The 24,319-nt window shown below is 35.6% G+C and overlaps 1 protein-coding gene across 1 annotated transcript in view; it reads left to right on the top strand.

The window, feature by feature from the left end:
* Window positions 1-14,141: 14,141 nt before the first annotated feature.
* The window catches only part of CNTN5 (contactin 5), a 1,670,765-nt gene continuing 1,660,587 nt past the window's right edge, over window positions 14,142-24,319 (top strand). The window contains exon 1 of the mRNA NM_001102211.2: window positions 14,142-14,485. The gene's annotated coding sequence lies outside the window, so the exon portion shown is untranslated. The remainder of the gene's footprint in view (window positions 14,486-24,319) is intronic.

Raw genomic sequence — 24,319 nt, 5'->3', positions numbered from 1 at the left:
TCTTAACACAGCTAAATCATTCTGATTTATAAAACTGACATTAACCAACATTAGTGGTTTCTAAAAGGGGGTCCTAGGATCTGGGGTGTTGATGACCCTTTTAGGAAGTATAGGAAATCAAACTATGTTCATAACAGGGCTAACATTTGCTTTTTTTATACTTTAAGTCTCTCATGAGTGTCGAGTGGAGTTTTCCAGCAGCTACATCCCATTTATTGCAACAGATTAAATGCAGAAGCAGACATGAGAATCCATCTGTCTTCTATTAAGGCAGATATTTTTTAACTTTTGATAAACATAAGATGATGCTAATCTTTTCACTATTTTTTTGAAAAAATACAGGCATTTTCATAAAATGTTTATTCTAGCAAACAATGATTCATTATTGCTAGTTCAAAATGGATTATAAATGTTTTCAAGTTTCTCATTTTAATTTCTTAAATTATGAAAGTCAACAGATGTAATCAATAACAACAACAAAAATTTGGGGACATTAACATATTAATTAAGAGTGCAAAGCAGTTCTTAGACCATAAAGATTGACCATCTCAGTCCTTAAAGCTTTTGAAATAATTACATTTTTCAGAATAGAGAGGCTACTGTTTGTTTGTTTGTTTGTTTGTTTTTTGAGTTTCATATATATCTTTGCTGAAGAATTAAAAACCAAAGATAACAAAAAGAGAAGGAAGGACTGATGAAAGGGTGGGAAGACAATAAAGAACACTGCAAACAGAACAGAAGGAAACAAATTCATTCGTTCTTCATACATCACATGTCAAACAGACACTGTTTCTTTTATATGAATAAATAAACTACAAGAAATATCAGAATTCCACTGCCTCTACTTTCAAAACAACATTCATGCCAGACTCTTTGGATAATATAAAGTATGAAAGGTAAAATATATAGATCTTTAAGATGAAAAAGTCATGTTGTTATTGTTTAGTTCCTCGACTCTTTTGCTACCCCAAGGACTGTAACCCACAAAGCTCCTCTGTCCATGAGATTTCCCAGGCAAGAATACTGGAGAGAGTTGCCATCTCTTTCTCCAGAGGTAATACATTTCTTATATTTCATTTTTGGAGTCATTAGGGGACAGTGCTTTTATTTCATAACACTTTCTAGTTCTTTATCACTTAAATAAATGCATGCATGCAATAATCAAAAATCTTAGAAGTCATTAAGTAATTTTAAGAGTATGGCATAGAGACACTGTACCTATGGCATAGTTAGCATGTTTTTAATCTTTCTAAAATAGGCAAAATTAATGTTGCAAAATCAAGTTTTGCAGTGGATATAAAGTCATGGAAAATATTAACAAGCCAATCACCAAGCCAATGTAATACCAAATCAGTAAGTCTAGTGCTTAAAATGTAGTGCTAGATGACTTAATGATGTTATTAGTGATATTTGCAGTTATTGCGCTGGCACAAAATGATTAGTATTTAGGATACAGTTTTTTGGTAGGAAAAAAAACATGAATTCCACTAACTGTCTCTAGTTCTGCTTCTATTAACTACATACATTCTATATGCTACTAATCTTATTATCACCTGTTTCTGAGTTAATTAAAATTCATGTATACAAGCATAAAACAAAATAAAAAGACATATTCTGCTCATTTTTATATGTTAAACAAATAATTTTGGAAGACCAAATTTAAACATTCATCTCCAGAAAATTCAAGAGAATTAAAAATATGCATATGCCAAATTAAACTTGTAAGAAGTTGTAAAAAGGTTGTAAAAATAATTTTGCATTCTCATTATAATAGTTAAGAATCATGCCAGTCCATCAATTGGTTTAGAAATACATTCTTTGTTTTCAGAAAAGAATTATTTATGTATTTTTTTGAATGAAGGAATTTACCCCCAAAAGACTTTTTTGATTTGGGCTTTTTTTCTGAACAGCTAAAGTATATTTTAATTTGCTCTGTAAGTTCCTAAATCAACCTGAGGTATGTTTTCTTTTGGGTTGGTATTTTATTTCATCAGTTTTAGTAAATAATTTCTAAACAATAGTATAAGTTGCATGGAGGACTCTTTTTTACTTTTTATATGTTAGAAGGAAATCATATATGGTGTCACATTTGCATCTAGCAGCAGTGACTTGAGTTTTAAGACTCTATTATATATAACTCATCATTTGTGACAATGTATTTATAACAGACAGTGTTTTACAATTAAGACCATAACAGTATACTTTAGTTATGTTCATTTGTGTTATTAATAAAGACATAAAGATGTTAGGTATGACTAATCTTAGCAGATTTTATTCGAGGAGAATCACTCTAATTGGGACCAAATTAAATGAGTAAATTTTCCTGTGACTTTAATTTATTCTGTAAACATTCAAGCTGCCTGGCTTCTCTCAAATGGGAATTGGCAAGTGTCGTGTTGTTATAAGCTGATACACATCCTGTAGTAAGGGCTCTGTGTTATAATGTGCTTTTTGTTTTAAGAACAAATCATTCTTAAATTGTCAGAATAAAGTGTTATATATTTATATGTTTGTGTTAGTCAGTCTGGAGTGGATTGCCATTTTTCTTACCCAGGGGATCTTCCTGACCTATGGATCAAACTAGGGTCTCCAGCACTGTAGACAGATTCTTTATTGTCTGGGCCACCAGAGAAGTTCATATACAATATTTTGATAAACAAAATATCTATATCCATTTCATGTATGGACTAGGCACTAGAAATTGAATTCCTAAAATACAATCTTCCTTGTAACAATGACAAAGATAAGGATAGAAAAAAAGTAAGATGCTATGTTTGAAAAATATCTCTTTAGAAAAACAAAAACAAAAAATCTTCAACTATATATATGTACAATTGACCTCAAGTGAAAATTCAGCCAAATAAAGAGTTTTACCGGGTAGACTTTTCACCCCCTAATATTTCTCTATGTTCTACTTCATTAAAACAACTATGTCAAAAATTTGGATGATCTGTTCATGTTCTCCATTGCTTATTAAGCATTTTTTAAATAACTGCAACACACCTGTGTAGATTTCCAACGTCCTTGAAGCCAGACCAAAAACTGGTTTTTCATTCTTATTTCTTTGAACTTGATGCATCTATGAATGGCCCTATTTCTTGAAGTTCTTTCCAGCTTTGGCTTATTTGACATCCTTTTAAGTGATTCTCCTACATACATGATATTGCCTCAGCAGTGTCCAGTTTTAGTTCTTATTTCTCTATGTCTCTAAAATATGGTGTTCTCCAAGTTTCCATCTTTGTCCCTGACCTCTTTTGTGCCCGACCCTTTGCGACCCCATGGATTGTAGCCTACTAGGCTCCTCCATCCATGGGATTTTCCAGGCAAGAGTACTGGAGTGGGTTGCCATTTTCTTCTCCAGGGGATCTTCCTGACCCAGGGATTGAACCCAGGTCTCCCTCATTGCAGGCAGACACTTTACCATCTGAACCACCAGGGAAGTTCCCCTAAAATATGGTGTTCTCCCAGTTTCCATCTTTGTCCCTGACCTCTGCTTAAGATATCATTCTTGAGATACAAACCCACTTATTCCATGCATCAGCTAAACTATACCAACTGACTTTCAAAGCAAGATCTATTACCTTAAACACAGGCACTCAGTTTTATCTGGTCCGCTTCCTTTGGCACTGCACAATTGAATCCATATTAGTATCTCCAAAGTTTAACTCAATATTTTTCCTCCAAAGAATGCATCTCCACTAAGCCCACTATTTTTGAGCAACAAGGGTTCTCCCACTGTTCCACTTAGCCCAGTGGGTTCCATGTAGTGTCTTATTTACTTATCTACATCTTTCATTGAAATAGAACATCTGAGAGGGCAGAGTTTGTTTCTTGTTTGTTTTGTTCACCATGGTGTACCTGGGTCTGCTGTCCAAGAAGATAGAGCTAATGCTCAGTCACTCTTCCCGGTTACCCTCCTGCATGCCCAACTACTCCACAAGTCCTCTTGATTTTTCATCCTAAAAGTCTCTGGAATCCAATGCCCTGCCACATTTTTAGTTTTTTCTTTTATTATCTATGGCTACAAATATTACAACAGCTCCCTAACTGATTTCTTTGCTTCATGGCTATTCATCTACAGAATTGCCTCCTTTTAATTACAACTACACAATGATTCCATTTCCTTAAGACGATGTATAAGTTTTTTCACAATGGAGCTGCTACTTACTTCAGTATCATTTCAGGCTCTGCACTTTTCCAGGGGCTCCAGCATCAACCCATATTCATTAACTTTACAGAACACATGAATTTGAAACAGCACATTGTGCACCTATCATGGTGCTGGATAGACATTGATATAGGTATAAGTTCAGATATCTATGAATATAAAGGAGAGATAAGAAAAACTTCCTCAGTAATCAATGCAAAAAAATAGAGAAAACAATAGAATGGGAAAGACTAGAGATCTCTTCAAGAAAATTAGAGATACTAAGAGAACATTTCCTGAAAAGATGGGCACAATAAAAGACAGAAATGGTATGGACCTAACAGAAACAGAAGATATTAAGAAGAGGTGGCAAGAATACACGGAACTATACAAAAAAGATCTTCTGATCCAGATGAACATGATGGTGTGATCACTCACCTAGAGCCAGACACCCTGGAAGGTGAAGTCAAGTGGGCCTTAGGAAGCATCACTAGGAACAAAGGTAGCGGAGGTGTTGGAATTCCAGTTGAGCTATTTCAAATTCTAAAAGACGATTCTGGTAAAGTGCTGCACTCAATATGCCAGCAAATTTGGAAAACTCAGCAGGGGCCACAGGACTGGAAAGGGTCAGTTTTCATTCCAGTCCCAAAGAAAAGTGAAAGTGAAGTCACTCAGTCGTTTCCAACACTTTGCGACCCATGGACTGTAGCCTGCACGTGGAATTTTCCAGCAAGAATAGTGAGGTGGGTTGCCATTTCCTCCTCCAGGTGATTTTCCTGACCCAGGGAGTCGAGCCTGGGTCTCTCCCATTGCTGGCAGATGCTTTACCCTATGAGCCACCAGGAAATCCCAAAGAAAGGCAATGTCAAAGAATGCTCAAACTACTGCACAACTGCACTCATCTCACAAACTAGTAAAATAATGCTCAAAATCCTTCAAGCCAGGCTTCAACAGTATATGAACCGTGAACTTCCAGATATTCAAGCTGGATTTAGAAAAGGCAGAGGAACCAGAGATCAAATTGCCAATATTCGTTGGATCATCAAAAAAGCAAGAGAGTTCCAGAAAAACATGTACTTGTGCTTTATTGACTATGCCAAAGCCTTTGACTGTGTGGATCACAAAAAACTGTGGAAAATTCTTAAAGAGATAGGAATACCAGACCACCTGACCTGCCTCTTGAGAAATCTGTATGCAGATCAGGAAGCAACAGTTAGAACTGGACATGGAACAACAGACTAGTTCCAAATATGAAAAGGAGTACCTCAAGGTTGTATATCGTCTGCCTGCTTATTTAACTTCTATGCAGAGTACATCATGAGAGACACTGGAATCAAGATTGTTTGGATAAATATCTATAACCTCAGATAGGCAGATGACACGACACTAACGGCAGAAAGTGAAGAAGAACTAAAGAGCCTCTTGATGAAAGTGAGGAGGAGAGTGAAAAAGTTGGCTTAAAGCTCAACATTCAGAAAACTAAGATCATGGCATCCAGTCCCATCACTTGATGTCAAATACATGGGGAATCAGTGGAAACAGTGACAGACTATTTTTTTTGGGCTCCAAAATCACTGAAGATGATGACTGCAGCCATGAAATTAAATGATGCTTGCTCCTTGGAAGAAAAATTATTACCAAACTAGACAGCATATTAAATACCGGAGACATTACTTTGCCAACAAAGGTCCACCTTTGACAAGCTATGGTTTTTCCAGTAGTCTTATATAGATGTGAGAGTTGGACTATGAAGAAAGCTGAGTGTCAAAGAATTGATGCTTTTGAATTGTGCTGTTGGAGGAGACTCTTGAGAGTCCCTTGGACAGCAAGAAGATCCAACCAGTTCATCCTAAAGGAAATCAGTCCTGAATATTCATTGGAAGGACTGATGCTAAAGCTGAAACTCCAATATTTTGGCCACCTGATATGAAGAACTGACACATTGGAAAGACCCTGATGCTGGGAAAGATTGAAGGCAGGAGGAGAAGGGGACGACAGAGGATGAGATGGTTGGAAGGCATCAATGACTCAATGTAAATAAGTTTGAATAAGCCTCGGGGATTGGTGAGGGCTGGTATGCTGCAGTCCATGGGGTTGCAAAGAGTCAGACATAACTGCACGACTGAACTGATATAGATATAAGCATAGATATGGATGTATAGGTGCTTCCTCAGTGGCTCAGTAGTAAAGACTCCACAGGAGATGTGGTTTCAATTCCTGGGTCAGGAAGATTTCTTGGAGGAGGGCATGGCAACCCAGTCCAGTATTCTTGCCTGGAGAATCCTATGGACAGAGGAACCTGGTGGGCTACAGTCCACAGGGTGGCAAAGAGTTGGACATGACTGAAGCAGCTTAGCACAAACTCACAGACAGATGTATAGATGTAGAAGTGGATATAGATGTAGAGGCTGATTAGATATTTTTAGTCACTTTGAGTCAACTCTTCTATTCATTCTAAGCCAATTCAAATGCATGTCCTTGGTGAAGAACTTCCTTCAACACACAGAGCAGTGTTCTCCCATGTCATTCTACAGAATACTGAGAATATCTGTGCTAAGGCACTTCGGACTTTGCATTTACATGTTTAGAGTATAAACTCCTTAAGAGTCAAGACAGTGTACCATGGTATATGACACAGTGTAACATAATCAGTAGTAGAAACATTTGTAAAGGTATGCGTCAATTAAAAAAAGACAATTTATAATAATAATTATCAAATTAATCTATCAAATGAAGAAAAATAAATTTAGTTTTTAAAACAGCTATCCAAGTATCAGTGGCAAAAACATATTCAAATTAGAGATCTTACAAATAAAAATCCATTTAGAACTCTTTTCATAAATACAAGACTATTAAGTAATACTTAATATAAAAAATAAATGCTGAGATAGGAAACAAGAAATAAATATTTACTTACATGAAAAACACTTGGAACACTCCTCTCGTCTATTTTTAATTTTAACTGGTAAGTATATGAGATATTAAAAAGGTTTATAGTTGAAAATGTGATTTTTGCTAACACCCACATTGCTCTGAGAATTCAACATTAAATTGTTAAATGACTTAAAACTGTTTAATGGCTATTCTATTAAAAGTTTTCAAAATTCTCCTGGTCAAACATGCAGTTATCACCAAAAGTATAGACCATTACACATTAAGTGTGCTGATTTCCACTGTAAAACAAAGATACTGTTACCCTTCAGGGCCTGTCACTGTTGGTGGCATCGTCCTAAGGCTCACTATGAGTGTAGAACACCCACTGCTGTCATTTTCCAACAAATATTGTGAATTTTTTCTTGTTTCATATTGTTTTCCACAGAGTTTTGATATAATTTCTTCTTCTGCTGGGTTCTTATCACCATCTCCTCTCTCATTAGCAGAAGCCTGAGCTGACATGATGCCACCTTGTTCAGCCTTCTGGTTTTCCTTGGGACTATCCATCAGAGATTCCTTTCTCTTCAGTATAAGACTGCCAACGTTGGCCAGCTAATAATTAAGTACTGGTTAATGCTGGATGAAAAAATTGCATTATATTGTAATTGGATACCTGAAGTGATTTATTTTCATCTCATTAGGAATGTCTCTTCACCAATTGCAACTGAAAGCAAGTTCAGTGTATTATTCTCTCCCTTCGTATAGTTTGTGTACCTTCGCAAATGATGTGGCACAGGAAATAATGAGAGGTGTATAAAAGCCGTGTCATGGAGTTATACTATATTGATTAATTTTGTCGCTGTATTAAATAGGCCTGGTATCCTTACAAGAAAGATGCTATTTAAGCACAAAATAATGGTGTCGTGTCTGTACTTGCATAGTTTATAAATTATATCTCAAAATTTCACAGACACAAAGCAAGTTTTTACCATTGTCAGCAGCAAAGCCAGAGAGACTTTCCAGAGAGAGCCTTCTCCATTAAGGAAACAATTGCCAGTGGAGTACTAATCCCTTCATTGTTATTAGTTACCTTGAGTGAAGTCTGGTTGTGAGTCAGAAAGAACACAGCCCAATTTCTGAATGCTAGGCTGAAACTGACATGGTGACAGGAAAATACTTTTTTTTTTTTTTAATCTACAAAGAGCACAAATCAGATATAAATAGAATTGATGACAAATACATTTGGATCACTAAAATGTAGTATCTTCTAAACAAACAGAACATGTTGTGAAAACTCTGTATTTTCTTCCACAACTGTGGACTGTCTTGTGCCAATTAGCAGTTTGAATCAAGTATTATCCAGGCAAAACACTAGAATGAGAGAATCTATAGTTATTCACTTTTTGAAGTGTTGACATGGAAGTTTCACTAAAACCTCACTTCATGTATGTATAGTGTTTAGAAAAGTAAGTTCCTAATACATATCACTTGAATGAATGTCTCTGAGAATAAACAAAAATGCTACAAACTGCCAACCAGTACGTTTAATATGGCATTAATCTTTTTATACACTTTTACTAAAATTATTTTCCATTTACTGCATTTTCTGTACATCAGGTCTGTTCTTTGGATCTGGTACTTGTTAGTGGTGATTTGATTAATCAAAATAGGGTTTGGGTTAGTGAACTGGTTAAGAACACATGGTGGAGGCAGGCTATTTGAGCTTGAGTTTCAGCTAGACTACTAAAATAAAATGGACAGTTCATCTAAAGCATACCTGTTTCAATGCCTTGCGTATAGTTGGTGGTGGTGGAGTCATGTCCAACTCTTGTGACCCCGTGGACTGTAGCCCACCAGGCTCCTCTTCCATGGGATTCTCTAGGCAAGAATACTGGAGTGGATTGTCATTTCCTTCTCCAGGGAATCTTCCTAACCCAGGAACTGAACCTGGGTCTCCTGCATTGCAGGTAGATTCTTTACCAACTGAGCTACAAAGGAAGACCCAAATGTATATAGTTAGCTCTCAACAAATGTTAATAGCTCTTAATTTAAGTGCAAGATCACCTATTAAAATTTTGACACTTTGCAACTTGTTGATGTTTTTATTAGATGTTGTATGTTAAAGTATATATATAACTCTTCTTATAGTCTCAATTACTAGTTTGGGGGTTATTCTGAGTTCCCTAAAAATTCAGAAAATCCCTAGGACAGAAACTGACATTCCTAATTAGAACACGATTGCCATCTAGTGGTAACAATTGCTATCTACAGGCTTACTGGTGAATAGAAATGTAGGTGGTGAAAATGTTCTGCTTCTGCTTCATAATGCAGGCTGTTGGAGAGAATCTCTGACAAACTAATAAGGCTTACTATATGGACTTACTACCCAACCAATAAAGATATTTAAAGACACATTTCATCAGAGCGTGGGGGAAATTTAGTTCCTGGCCCACAGGAAGCATACAGTCTAGTTTTATACAGAAAGACCTCTGGTGGTGGTGGTAGAGTCGCTAAGACCTGCCTGATTCCTTCGACAGCATGGACTGTAGCCTGCCAGGCTCCTCTGTCCATGGGATTCTCCAGGCAAGAATACTGGAGTAGGCTGTCATTTCCTTCTCAAAAAAAGACCTATATACAATGCTTAAACTGGATTATAAATACAAATTTGAAAAAATAAAGCTGTGAGTCCACATGTAAAACAGACAAAGGAGAGTTGAAGAAAGATGGGTATTAAAGGAAGATTATTTCATTTGGTGCAAAATGTCAAAAAATGTCAAGTTAATGCACCCGAGAGATAGGAAAGTGATGGAAAATAGGAAAGAGATGGGAAATAATCAAGGTGCAATACACATAAGAAAATCCTTTAAAATCATTTAGAATATAAGAAGCCATTAGAAATTTTTATCTCAGATTGAGAATATTTGGTGTGTAAACAGAGACAAGAGCTTATAAACAAATAGATCCTAGTTCAAATTGATCCTAGTTCTTTCTTCATATAAGAAGATCTCGGTAATGCAATGCTATATGGAATGGAGGTTAGACATCTATAAATGTATTAAAATAGATAGGCATTCTTGTACTGAAGACTTATCTAAGAAAAAATGGAAGTGCTTATCTAAAGAAAGCTACCATATGTAAACTAATAAGTAAACTTTATTTTTAAATTTTTAAGATTTAAAGTTTTACTTCTGTTTTCTAAATTATTTGTTTAACTTCCAATGTTTTCTGCTATCTTCTAAGGAAGAACTTTTTTGCTAGACAAAGATGTTGCAGAGGGTGAGCACGAGAACCTCTTAGAAGTCAGTTATGTCCACGGCTTCTGTGAGCATAGGCTTACACTATGAGCAGCAAAACAGCCAAATAAGAGCTCTCTCTCTCACACCACTTAATGGATGCAGTTGCAGATGTTATCAAGACATCTACAAAGTAGGCTATGTTCTTTAGTGTTGGTAACTGAAACAGCTGTTAAATTAATTAAGTCAGTATATTTTCCAAGTCTGATTAGGATATGTTTATTTCTGCTTTCACAAAACAGCTGCGATGTAAGTAGTAAAACTGATGTTTTAAGAAACCTAAAATAAAATCAAAATCATCGTAAGTTGTCCAGTTCAAGTAAAAGCTTACTTTTGGATCTTCATGTTTTATTTACTTATAGGAACACTAGTGTATATGGGCAAAGCAAGATTTTAATGTCTTTGTAAGTATTTTCACATTTGTTATTCTTTTTAACATATAGTATAGAGGACTGAAACATCAAAACAGAATATGATATGCAAATACTGAAAGTGGCTTTATTAAGCAAAGAAGGCAATCCAAGAAAAAGGACTAAACTTGAATTGAGTATTGCTCTGGGTTTCCCTATGTTTTATGGTACAGTTTGTTGGAATATAACTGTAGTTATGGTCTGTTAACAAGAATCTAGAAGCTTATTTGAGTCATATGAAAGGAGAGAAAAAAAAGAGGGCACAGTTTAAAGAAAAAAATCTGTAACAAAAATAAGACAAAAGCTCAGAGGCAACTCAACTGCTCCAGATGTTCTGCATCTGCTCACTTGCCCACTGGGGACCACGAGATAAAGAGATTAACACATTTACACAAAGATGGTTAGACAACAAGCTCAGATAAGGAACATGACAGCTAGGTCCAGGTACCCTAACCAGAGTATGGAGAAAATGACTCACTAAACCTCTTAACTCACTTACACATGATATTTTAATTGATTTAATGTTCAAATGCTACCATGGTAGACTATGAACTGGTTATTTAAAAAAAAAAAAAAGTCACTTTCATTCTGAACTAGAAACATAAGATGTTTTAATAATGACTTTTCAAAGGAAACAGAATTAGGATTTTATAAGAGGTAATGAATAATACTTGTTTTTTAATTACAATTTTAAGTGAGGACAGTATTTTAAAATCCCATTTTCACATGAGAATAATAGAAAATCTTAGTTTTGATGCATGTGAGAAAATTTAGAAAACAGAGGAGTTAGTTTCCTCTTGGCAGACCTACTACAAGGAATTTTTTTTTGTTGTCGTTTCCTACTTTATGCAGTTTTTTTTTTTTTTTTCTAATTTCAAACGTTGAACTGCATATTCCTGAACCCTGTGGATGTAATAGGATACCACGGTGAACATGATCTAAATAAATACTTTTCATACATTTCAAATATGCAGCACAAAGATATAGTCCATCACAGCAAAATTCTCAAAATTTCAGGAAGATGTTGAAGTAAAAAAAGACTCATATAGCCACATATAACACATGAGAGGATGTTAATATATAATATATAGTATTAATATAGAATACCATAAAATGGAACAATATAAAGTCATCTATCATGAAATCTTGCTGAAATGTGTCCATATAACCCAGTGACCCTTAAATTAAGACTTGGAGCTAACAGTCTAAATTTGAAATAACAGAAATTAACCAGGTTCATCCTTTCCTGTCTTCCTCTCTAAATTATCAGATACCCTTAAAAGTCCCATTATGTCATCTTCTTGTTACAAATGTTTCTGGCCCATTCTTACAATATCACTTCCTTTATAAAAGTCAAAATATATCTTTATATATAAGCCTTTATTAAAAAAGGAAAAAAGATTTAATCCATCCACATTATTTGAAACATAAATTTCCTTATTCATGTTAATTATAGGGGGTGCCATGAATCATGTGACTGGTAGTGTTTCCTTGTTTACATTGGCTACTGTCTTCATGGTACACTGAGAGGGCCATTTCTAACACAATGTAAATGGATTTTTCTCTTGAAACCTCATTCCTGGCTTCATATCTCTCCTACTATTATCACTTTACCCTATGTCTTGATGTGACTGACCTACATTTTTGATTAATTTTTTAGTTGAAAAAATTCCTGTAAGCCAATTTAAATCCTTTCTGAAACAACACTAGTTGAAAGAAAATACATGAAATACATGAGATAATGACTCAAATGCCAAATTATCAAATCACATGTAATATAAAGGTGTTCTAGGAAGTGAAGCAAACTATAAACAAGCTCAACCTCTGTACCCCCCATTAACGCTGGATGTGCTTAATTATAATAAACACTTAAAGACAAAAACCCCACTGCACAATAAAAGAAAATGCTTTAAGCTTTTAGACTTTGAATCTATTTTGTAATATATTTAAAGAGGTTATAAAAGTCCTGGTGATTCTCTCCGTGAACCAACAGCCTGACTCCAGAGTGGAACCAGCGAAGCAGAAAAAAAGCCCAGAGAAGTCGAATCTCGGCAACAATCCCTCAGTTAACACATAAAGAAAATAACCTAATTACTGGAAAGTGGGGAAAAGAAAATAAAAAAGTATGGAAGGGTAGAGAAGCATTAAATGTGAACACACACATTTGTCTTCGCTATGGAACAAGAAATCAGCCCAGATCCTAAGGGTAGCCATAAAAAGCAGAGACTGGCTGTTTGTACAACATGTGTGGATGAATGAGAAGCAGCCAAGAAACAGGAAAAAGACTAATTTTAATTACCAGAAAAGCTGCAAAATAGAGAACACAGAGCTAGTGGCAGGAAGGCTTCCAGCTACAGGCTGCACGACACTGAACTCTCCTCGCCAATTAGAGCCGTCAGACCCCATCAGGGGATTAAGTGAGCAGGAGAAACAGCCTCCGTGAGGGTGAGGCTGGACTCGTCACATGAGAGGCGGCCGCCGGCCGGCAGCGGGGGCGGCCTGCGGCTCGCTCCCAGTTCCAGAGACAGACAGGCAGAAACAGCCAACAGTGGGTGGGACTGCCGTCTCATTACAAACAGGTGCTAACCCCGCCATCTATGGAAATAGGTTGCCAAAGACATGTAGCATAATTTAACCAACAATTACATCCAGGGAGAGAATTCGAGAAGGACTCAGGAAAAGTAGGAGGGGGTACTGGCTGAACAATGGCACTAAAGCTGCCACACTGTGGATTTACTACCTGTGTTATGTTTCCAGTTACATCCATCGGGAAAGGAAAAAATCAGAAAGGAAAGGGGGCTGCTGTCTGAGACTAAGCCCACTCGGTCTTGAGTTTATTTTGAAGTGAGCCGGGGCGGGCGGGGGATCAGGGAGACACAAACACAAGAGCGTCTAAGAGCCCTGAGATAAAACTCGCAAGTGTAGAAACAAAGAGAAGCGCTTCCCAGGCAGGACCTGAGGGGATTCTCCGAAGTGGGAAAGTCCACTCAGGAGCCCGCCTCAGCGAAGGCAGCAGCCGGTGCCGCCTCGCGAGGTTAAGGCGCCGGGGCTCTGAGAATCCGGGGAGAAGGGAGACGGCCGACGGCCAGCGGCCGGCGCGAGGCGCAGGAACTCAGCGGAGGGGCCCCGCGCGTTCGGCCGCGGCCGCGCTGGAATCTCTGACTGAAATTCGCGCAGGTTGCGGGGCGGGGTTCGGAGTTGGGCCGCGGGGGAAATAGCGGCTAGCGAATGAGACGCTGAGACCCAGAGAAATCCCTTCCAGGGGCGAGGGGACCTGCTCGCCAGGGGACGCGCCGACTGAAACCGGCGGCAGGAGACGCGGGCGGCGGCGGCGCGGGGGGCGGGGCGGGAGCGGGCCGCGCGGGGCCGCACAGCCAGTCAGAGGCGCGGCGCGCGAGCCTCGCGGACGCATTGGCCGCGACGCCCGGGCCCCGGACGCGCCCGCCGGGGGAGGCGCCGCTCCGGCCCCCTGATTTAACCAACTACAGAGTGGCGGAGCGTGTCGGCCAGGAGGCGGCCGCCGAAGTGCCGTGGGAGCGCCGCGCGGGAAGGATGCGTTACCTGCGTCCCCTCCTCAGGGAGCGGCCGGGCGAGCTGGAGGATTCTCTGTGAAGGACTCGAAACTCCGCAGTTGGTCTCCTGCCACAGGCTGGGCTGCACCTGAGCCTGGGCTCTTGTCTGAGCTGTGCCGACGGGCAGGAGGATGGTAGACGGGAATTGAGAGGCGCGGAGGAAGGACGGGGAAGCCTGGCGTCTCCTTGGTAAGTGGCTGACATATCTTCGCCGGTGACTGCTGTCTGCGATTGTGCACTTGGCTTCCCAGGCGCTGACAGTTTGTGACACGCTCGCTTCTGCAAAGCCATCCTTTCTTGCCGTGTTGCCAGAATTTTTAAACTGTCACATAAAGCTGCTTTTTCCCCCGCCCGCCCCCCAACCTTCTTCTTCTTTGAAATCAAACGTGCTCTTTTTCTCTGCTGGGGTTGTAGGTCAGAAAAGTTGAGGCAACGCTAAGCATAATGTATTTGTGTACCTCGTAATGTCATTCAGAATGCGAGTAAACAGTTCCTACAACTGAACAGGAAGGTGACAGATGTCAGGAGAGGGTAGGAAATTATCTGCGAGAGAAACTAAATGTTCAGAAAATAGGCTGTCGTTCTCAGGTACTGAATGTGTGTCTTCTGACTTAGCAGTGTGTTTGTGAGAATAGAGCCTAGATCACTGGACATCTGGCAGTGCGATAACTTGTTAAAATTCAGTAGAGATGCTCTATAAGTGGAGTTCTACAAAGTTCGAGAGACCGAACAAACAAGTATCTTGCGTTATGCTAAGGTGTTTTCTCAGTGTTGTGTAGGAAGGTGATAGTTTTTTTTTTTTTTTTAATGAATATAAAAATACACTCAGACATATACTCAAAATTTCCGAGTTTTTTATTGAAAAAATCGGAGAGAACATTAATTTGCATATATATGAACATAGTATACAGTAAATTAAGAATAACACTGACAACCTCAAAAATTTTCAGTTTTTTAATAAACCTTATTTTGAAAATAAAAGTATTCACTAAATGAGAATTATTTTATTTTTAAATTTCATAACCTTTGTCATGAAAACTATAATCAATGTGGTAATTAAAGCACAGGTTTGGAAGAAAAATAAAGCCTTTTAACTGTTTGTGAATTGCCTCAACCTGTGTTCAGTTCATCTGCTTTTCTGTTAATTTAAAAGATAAAGTCATTTAAAGATGGCATTCTTCTATTTTGATTCTCTATTTTCACTGGAAATATGATGAAAGAAATAGATGTTCATTAGAATACTAGCATTGAGAACTGCACACAAATAGTGGGTCAAATTTTAAAATCAATAGAGGTATTTTTGTGTACTGTTGAACTATAACAAGACTGCAGAAATAACTTAGGACTATCAGCAAGCTTTAAGAGTTCATCATGATTAATATTGTGACCCTAAACATAAAAGAATTAGTAATGATTAGGTCATTATTTTTTTTCAAAGTGCCTGTAATGCATTTTAAGCCACTCACAAATGTTTCTTTGCATATTTTTGTACTTCGTGTTCAGATTATTATAAGTTTTCTGTGGAGTAGTATATTGAATCTTATACTTGACAGGTATATGTTCCTTTGATTCAAGTGGAAAAAACAATATGACTATGTAACAATACATCACATGAAACAAATGAATAAAAAGTAAAAGGTGTTACTAAGACCATCTAGGTTAGTGAAGAAAACAAAGTCCAAAATTCAGTTACAAAAAGGAAATGAGATATAAAAAATAGAATTTGAAAAGTAACTGGAGTGTGGTGAGATGGTATTAAAGTGTATTTGAAAATAGAAAATCAATAAAATGTTTGTTACGATATAAGTGCCAATGTTTTGTGCAAGGATTGGTGGCATTTTTAAATTGTTCTTATTTAAAATATCTGAAAACTAAAAAATGAGGAGGAAAAGCAATTCATTTTTAAGTTCTCTTTGATTCCATACACAGCTGCATAGATAGTTTGAGTTCTCAAAGTTTAGAAAAAAGAACATTACCCCAATAGATTAGCTGAATGCCAGATTTTGCTTGTAAATTGTGAGGCACAAGCATAGGAGGATGCATTTGAAAATAGATCTGAGAAGCTACAGTTGTGTGATTTTTCAAATGAATTCCTAAAATACCTTAGTGTTTCCCAAAGTGAGCAATACTTCAAATATTAGGTGGTCTGAAATCTTTGGTTAGTTAGGAAGATAATCTAAAATCACACCTTGAATGTAGACATATGCTATGTTTATTTGAAAAATAATTAAAACTAGTTTCTTGGAAATGTTTAATCTTATGTGTCCAGTTAAGTGACACTATTAAAAATGAACCAGGTCTGGTTAATATATAATTCTTTATATATCTTTTTTATTTAACAGTTTAGGAAATGTTCACCACCTGGGAAGAGGTTGGAGTGTGGTTTAATATCAAAACTGACTTAGTGATCAGGACCAGAGGGTGTCAGTAAAGGGTAGAGGGCTCTCCAGATGGAGAAAGTAAGAGCATGTGGTGCTAGTCAAGTCATTTTGGGAGTTTGTCTTTTAGCTCCAACAGAAAGGTATACTTTTATGGAATTAAAAAAAAAAAAACAAAAAAAAAAGGATGAAAACTTGTCTGGATGACTGTTCTAGATTAAAGTTGTTTTAACTATATTTAAGTTCCTTTGGTTAAGACGAAGTTTTACAGAGGAACTTACTGTCCTGTAACCATTAAAAACTAATTTAGGAATTTGATGAGACTAAGATACTTAAAATATAGTGAGAGGCCAATTCCATCCTTGAACACCTATTTTGCTTACCTGTAGTCCTTGAATTGCCTCTCTTTTTAAATATGGTTAAAACAGTTTTTTAACTAAGAGGTTGGAAATGTATTTGTCTTAATTTAAGTAGACTTGTATATTTATATTATTTGATATCTCAAAATTCCAACTTTAAGACTTCAGATTTATTCATCTATTTATTTCTGAAGATACAAACATAAAGTTGGAGAGGTTTATTTCTGACAAGATATTTTAGATAAGTGTTATAAGATTGTGCTTATATGCTGCATAAACTTCTTAGCACTTTATAGCAGGAAAGAGGCTGGTCGGAAGCTCAAAGCGGTGGGATCTTTGCAAGGTCTGTTTTCTGAGCATTTGTGATCAATAACTCTACATCAGAGACTGGAGCATTTTAAAAAGTAATGAAGTATACAAAAACTCTGTAACACTTAAGATTTAGGGTTAATGACTGTCATTAACGATGTCTCATATCTCTACTCAGACCCTTTCAAGTAATTTCTGTTTTATATTTTTTAATATTCAAAGTATAATGTTAGAAAGGTTCTGAAAAATGGAATGCTATCAGTTAATATTCCTCTTAGATATTTTTACAGTTTTTTAAGTTAATTATTTTCATGAAAAGGAATAAAACAAATTTGGTAGTATTGCTCTGATGTAGATATGAGGAATTTTTAAATGGCTTTATTATATATTTGCTTTTTAGAAAGATATTAAACTTTTATTAATCAGTTGGTGGTTAAATTAAAATTATATCCTATGAACTTGATTTAAGAAAATATATTTAACTTCATTTGATTTTTACTTATTATAAATCTGTGTATATAGTAAATGTTGAACATTTTCATCCTTATCAACCTCTTAAGTGAAACAGTCTTTAATTTCATATTCCAGAGTATTGCATATTGTATTTTTGACTTACAGACTTCTTAACTTTAAATGTTTCAGTGGAATCATCAGCTCATAAGACTTACTGAAACTGAAAATGTTAGTTGCTCAGTCATGTCCGACACTTTGCGACCCCATGAGCTATAGTCTGCCATGTTCCTCTGTGCATGGGATTTCCCAGACAAGAATATTGGAGCTGCTCAAAAAATGGAAGCTCTTCTCTTCTTTAGTACAGGGAAATGGAACTCTAGAAATAGGCCTTAAGGTAATTCTGAAAAATAATCAAAATTCTGTTCTTTTGGGGTAATAGAAAAAAATCAATGAATCAACCATTTCTTAATCTAATATAAAACAGTATGGTATGAGCAACTTTAGAAAGTATAGTCATGTTGTTTTACCATGTATTTCTTGACCTGGAGTTTCTTGTGATCACTGTCATTTCTAAATAGTTCCAAAAATGTTTTATTGGATGGATTTGACAACACAGGTACAAAACTGATTTTTATTCTGGTCTTCTCAGTGGTCACTGATTAACTTGCTTCCCTTTGGATACCACTTTTTAACAAGTGGACTTCTCTTAAAGATCTTAGTAGCACTTGCACATTTTCTCTTATTCCACTCATAGTTTCAAATATTTCTTATACTCACTTGTATAGACCAAAAAAGTTAAAATCTTGAAAGAAAACAACATATTAACATATTTTACTAATGTATATGTCCCACAGGCATACCTTTACAGTTTGTGTCTTTACTGAAATATGAACCAGCCTATGGTTAAAATGACTAATTTGAGGGTTATCCAAAATTAAGACACTATACATCAGGCAAGGAAAAACTAGAAAGTATTTCATTCATCTGAGTAATCAAAAACTCTTGTTTGTGACTATTGACTGGAAAAGTGTAATTATATGAATAAACATTTTATGATGGGGAATAAGAATCTGCTTGCTCCTTATCATCCTTATAGCTGTTAAATGCTCAAAAAGGAGATCATCTCATTTTCTGTTATGATCCAGTAAAGTAACTATAGCGTATGGAGTTCAGGAAGAGAAATTCTGCTGATCACTTAGGTGATAAAAGGTAGATTGAAAGTCTCTTTCTCTTGATACTCATAATATTGGCAGAAATATTCATCATGAGGCTGAAAAATTTAAGGGCTTCTTATTGAGAGAGATTTCATAATGTGGTAATTATAGTTATAATGTCTAGAGTCAAAAACACATTTTTAATGTGTTTTCACAGATATTTCACTAGTTGCAGTAGTTTGTGTTTAGTCGGTAAGTAGCAGAGAAACAGTACATTTATTTGTTGAAAAATTTACTTTTGAGTATATGAGGTTTCATCTTTATTTTCTCAGATATTTAATTTCATATTTATAAATATTAAACAACAAAATTTTCTGAAACTAAACCAAAGGTAACAAAGAGTTTAATTTTAAACTTACTAGGTTTCCGATTTAATTTCTCTTTATATAAGAACTGACTTTTAAATAATACAATATTTGATAAGTTACTCTTATACTTTGAGAATAATAAGAAATTCCTGGTGATTAAGATGACTATTGGAAAATACAGATTGGAGTGGAAATGTAAAAAGGAATTATAGTTTTCTAGAAATACATTTTTATTTAATTGGCATTTATAATCATTAAATGTAAAATTGTTTCCTGGGCATCTAAATAATATTAAGTGCCCCTCCCCAATATTTCTGAAACCTTAGAAAAATGTCATATTTAATCTTAATTAGATTTTGGCTTTGTCTTATTTTTTTATTTTGAAACTTATCTCTTTATATTCTTTTCTAAAAGATATAAACAAGGTTAATCTAGTCTCTTATGTTCAAAAATTAATAAAACTATGTTAGTGATGATTAATTTTGCCAGTTTTGAGTATATATAATGATAAATTTATAAGTTACCTCTTTTGTAATAGAATTGATACTTATACTTCATAATCTGACACTCTTCCTGTTTCAGTGCCATTATTCAAATGGCAGTGTGTGGAGCTACTGATGGAGAGTTCTTAAGGCTAAAATAAGCATTTCATTAAATATAAGCACACATCTCATGAGTTATCAATGATGAATAATGAGAACATTTAGAAAAAGGTGACAAAATAATACCACTTAGTGTTGATTCTTTGTCTACCTGATGTGAAGAGCCAACTCATTGGAAAAGATCCTGATACGGGGAAAGATTGAAGGCAAAAGGACAAGGGGGAGGCAGAGGATGAGATGATTTGATAGTATCACCAACTCATTGGACATGAATTTGAGCAAACTCTGGGAGACAGGGAAGGACAGGGAATCATGTTGTGGAAGTGACTTAGCAGCAGCAGAAGTCCATGGGGTCACAAAGAGTTGAATATGACTTAGCAACTGAAGAACAACAATGAAAGTCTTGGGAGGAGTCTTAAAGAGCTAGTATTTTATTTAACATAAAGAGTAAAGAGATGAAGTTATATGTTTAGCATTACATTTGATGCAAAAATGGGAGGTCTCTTTAATATATAAATCAAAGATTTTTATAGTTTATACCTTTGTTTTTTTGCTGTGAAAATCTTATTTTGATTTCTACTCAAATCAAAACTAAGATATATGTAATATTCTTTTGCCATTGATTATCTGTAAAACTAATGTTTTACAGTTTTTAAGATTAGAAAATTAAAAATCCAGTTATATTAACTCAGAGAAGATAGCTATGCCCATATTCTTTTAACCAAAGGCTGAATGTCTAGACAATTAAATTGCTAGCTGTGAACTTTTTCACAATGAACTTAGTGTGCACTCAACAGCTGAATCAAATGGGAGAAGATTTTTGACAGTTTGAGTTAAGAAACCTGGGAACCCAAGGAGGAAAATAATTGTAGTTGGTTTTTTCTGCAGTATATTTAGAAAGAATTTTCCATTTCTTTTGTTAATATTTTTCTCTGTATTGGCAATTGTTTTCTTCAGTAATTCATGTTTAGAGATACACTAAATGAAATAGAAAATCAATGAAAAATGTGAGGAGAGAATATTCCTGTGACTTGACAAGTTTGGATAAAATTTAAATTATGGGCTCCCTTAGGACAGTAACAATTTTAGCATTTAATAAAATGCAAAACAGAAAGTGAAATAAAAGTTTTTTTAGAAATAGGCAGTATTTTTCAATTCAAATATCAACTTTTATATAAATTCTAGTTTTACTGTTACAGTAATAAAGGAATTAAACAGAGCAATTTTGAGCCTATAATAGTATTTAGTTATCATTGTTTCTGAATCAAAGTTCCTCTGTGCTTAATTTTAAAAACATGATGTAAATTATTTTAGAATGAATATATGCTAAAATTTTTCTTCTGTAGAGCTGAACATGCTAAACTGTAAAATTGGCACAGTGCAACTCAGTGGAAAGGCAGTTATATATTGCTGGGTTCCTGCTATAATAATAGTTTTACAGATGTCTTCTCTCAAACGTTTGTTTGTCCAATTAAGACAGTAATTGTTTTGTGTGTCCATGTGGGGTGACTTCATATTTAAGACTCTCTTTTTCTTTAAATACTGAGTATTTGAAGGCAATAAAATACATGTACAACGATGAGGTAAAAGATTGGTTGAAATGATTGGCTGATCTGAGATTTGTTCTACTCTATGCATACAACCAAACATTGCAAATAACTCTAGTAGAAAATATAAAATATATTCTCAAACTTCAAAGTATAAATGATCCTTAATATTCTTTGACTTTTTACTTTCTTTATTTACTCACCTACAACTTAACTGTGAAATTTTCGGAGAACAGCAATCTTAATATGTAATATTGAGATTTAAGTTAAATGATCCAGAATTGATTTTATGAAAATTTACTATTATAAGTATGTTTGAAAACTTATGACTACGTATGTTTGTTTTTCATTCCTTAATGTGGTCTTGGTGGTTTACACTTCAGTGATTAAAATTAAATAAAAGTAGTTCTTTTCACATTCAAATTAATTTTTACATTATTTCCTCACTCAAATGGTCCCTGGTGGGCAGTTGTTGTCAAGTAAGAATGTAAAGGGAAATAAGTAGCTCATGGGCTGGTGGAGGAAATAAGCACATAGGGTGAATACAATTCAGTGTGAAATGTGCATTTAAGAGTTATATACAGCCGAGATACAAATTTTCAGTATTTCTCCTTTTGGAGATGGCTGTTTACTTCTACTGCGACTTTCTGGCATACAGTGTTTCATGCTAGCATTGGTTCTCTAATTGCTGTGTTTACTTCCTAGTGCCTAAGTTGTTCTGAAGTACCTTTGGTTTCAAGATTCACCTAACCACTTTAAATGAATGTTGTATTTTTCTACATCTCATTATAGTGCTAACTTTAGTATCTTAAAACCGTCTAGTCTCTAATGATATAGACGGATTTGTGGTGAATGTGGCTTAGATGCTGTGAAAAAAATGCAGTTCTTTTATGTTATAAATAAGCTTGATTTCCTTCAGTTATTAAGTATGGAATATTTATGGTACTGGTGTTGGCAATAGTCATTTTGCAGGGGTGGATTAACCGTGAGGCTGTGAGGCTTTGCTTACACAGTCCCTACTATATAGTAGTAGTAATAGTAGTAACAGAAGCAGGTGGTAAATGTTATTTTGATAATTATAGTACTATATCTAATATAAAGAGGCAGTATGCATTAGGGGGTTTGGTGTTTGAATTTTAGGATTCAGTGTTGGCTCTATGACTTATTAGCTGTGTAATTTTAGAAAAGTAACTTAACCTTTATTTATGTGCAACATCAGAATAGTAAAATGTCATGCAATTGTGATAATATAAAAGAAAAAGATTGACTTTTCAGTGACAAAAAAATGACGTTAGAAACATCAAAAGCATAAACCTGGGAAGAAATTTTGATTTTACATCAGTCCCTTCTAACATATAAGCTGTAAATTATCTGTCTACCAAAATATTCTGTCCTTGTGTGAGGCACAATGCTGTTTTACCTGTGGACAGTGATACTGACATGTGTAGACCAAAATCCTTAAAAGATTATTCTGTGTGTCTTCTTTTTTATTTGAATAATTTACTTCAGTAGACATTTCTTAAAAAAATTAGTATTTATAGTACCACTACTTTTGGAGATCTGAAGGAAGTGAAAGTTTTGATCCCTGACAGTGGAGACATGGAAAATAATCAGTCAGAACACAGTAAGAAACTTAAGAAAATGTACAAGTAAACATAATTTTGAGCTATTGCTCACACATTTCTCACTACCTTGGAGGAACAGAAATTGTCATTGTGGGGATGGATTTAACTGACTTCCCAGGTAAAACAAGAAACACTGGGACTTGAAGGAAGTTTCAGTTAGGGATTGTCAATGTCTTTTTCAGTTGGTGAGAAGAGAGGCAGAAATGATGTGGATATTTAGAAGGAAGTAGGAAATGGCAACCCACTCCAGTGTTCTTGCCTGGAGAATCCCAGGGACGGGGGGCCTGGTTGGCTGCCGTCTCTGGGGTCGCACAGAGTCGGACACGACTGAAGCGACTGAAGTGATTTAGCAGCAGCAGCAGCAGCAGAAAGATTACTTAATGTAAAGGCAATTCTTTGTAATGCAAAATGTTAATATATGCCAAATGAGGAAATGTAAAGGATTCCAGGAGACAATTGCAGAATTGGAATTTTTTTCAAAAGCAAAATGTAAACAGTTCATTTTAAGATTAGGTGTTATTTAAGACAAGTTCAGCCCCAGTTTTTCAGCTTGTTGTTAGTTGATCAGGTCACTTCCTCAGTTTATTAATATTTACTTTCTCAAGCAAAAAAGTTAAAATCAATGAAAGAAAAGAACTTTTTCTCTTCAAGTTTTGATCACCTGTGATTCAGAGGCTGTGTATGATGTGAAGTTTTGATGAAGAGGAAAATTGAAACAGAACTATAGTTGTGGACAGCTGAGTTTAGGATAGAGTCCACCAAATAGAGATAATATGAAAAGGGATCATATTCCTGGCATATGGGGAGGCCATGGAAAGAATATGGACTTGTTACACCCATGCTTGGTCCTGGCTCAGCAGCTTGTGTTGGTTTCCCTGAACAAAACAATAACCTTTCTGAGCTTTCAGTTCTTTTCCTGTTGAAGGATGATGTTAACTACTAACAACTTTTCTTTTTTTTTTTTCTTTTTAAGGAAGGCAATGAGACTGTAGCTTCAGAAGGCAAAATCATATTCTTCACATCTATAGGTCTAGTTGCTTATAAAAATCTCATTTTATGCTTAGGTTCAAGAAATATTTAAAGGCAGAAAAATCATTTGAATTTTGTACAAATATACATGGGTACAATCATTCTAGTTTTCCAAATATGAGGAAAACCACTTAATTTGTACGCACAGCCTTGTAAATTTGCTCATAGGTGCTTTCTTTTCATTTTCTTAATTTAACTT

Source organism: Bos taurus, chromosome 15 (genome assembly GCF_002263795.3).
Source record: "Bos taurus isolate L1 Dominette 01449 registration number 42190680 breed Hereford chromosome 15, ARS-UCD2.0, whole genome shotgun sequence".
NCBI lineage: Eukaryota > Metazoa > Chordata > Mammalia > Artiodactyla > Bovidae > Bos > Bos taurus.
Note: the sequence above shows the minus strand (reverse complement) of the source record. Positions and strands in the feature narration are given on the sequence as shown.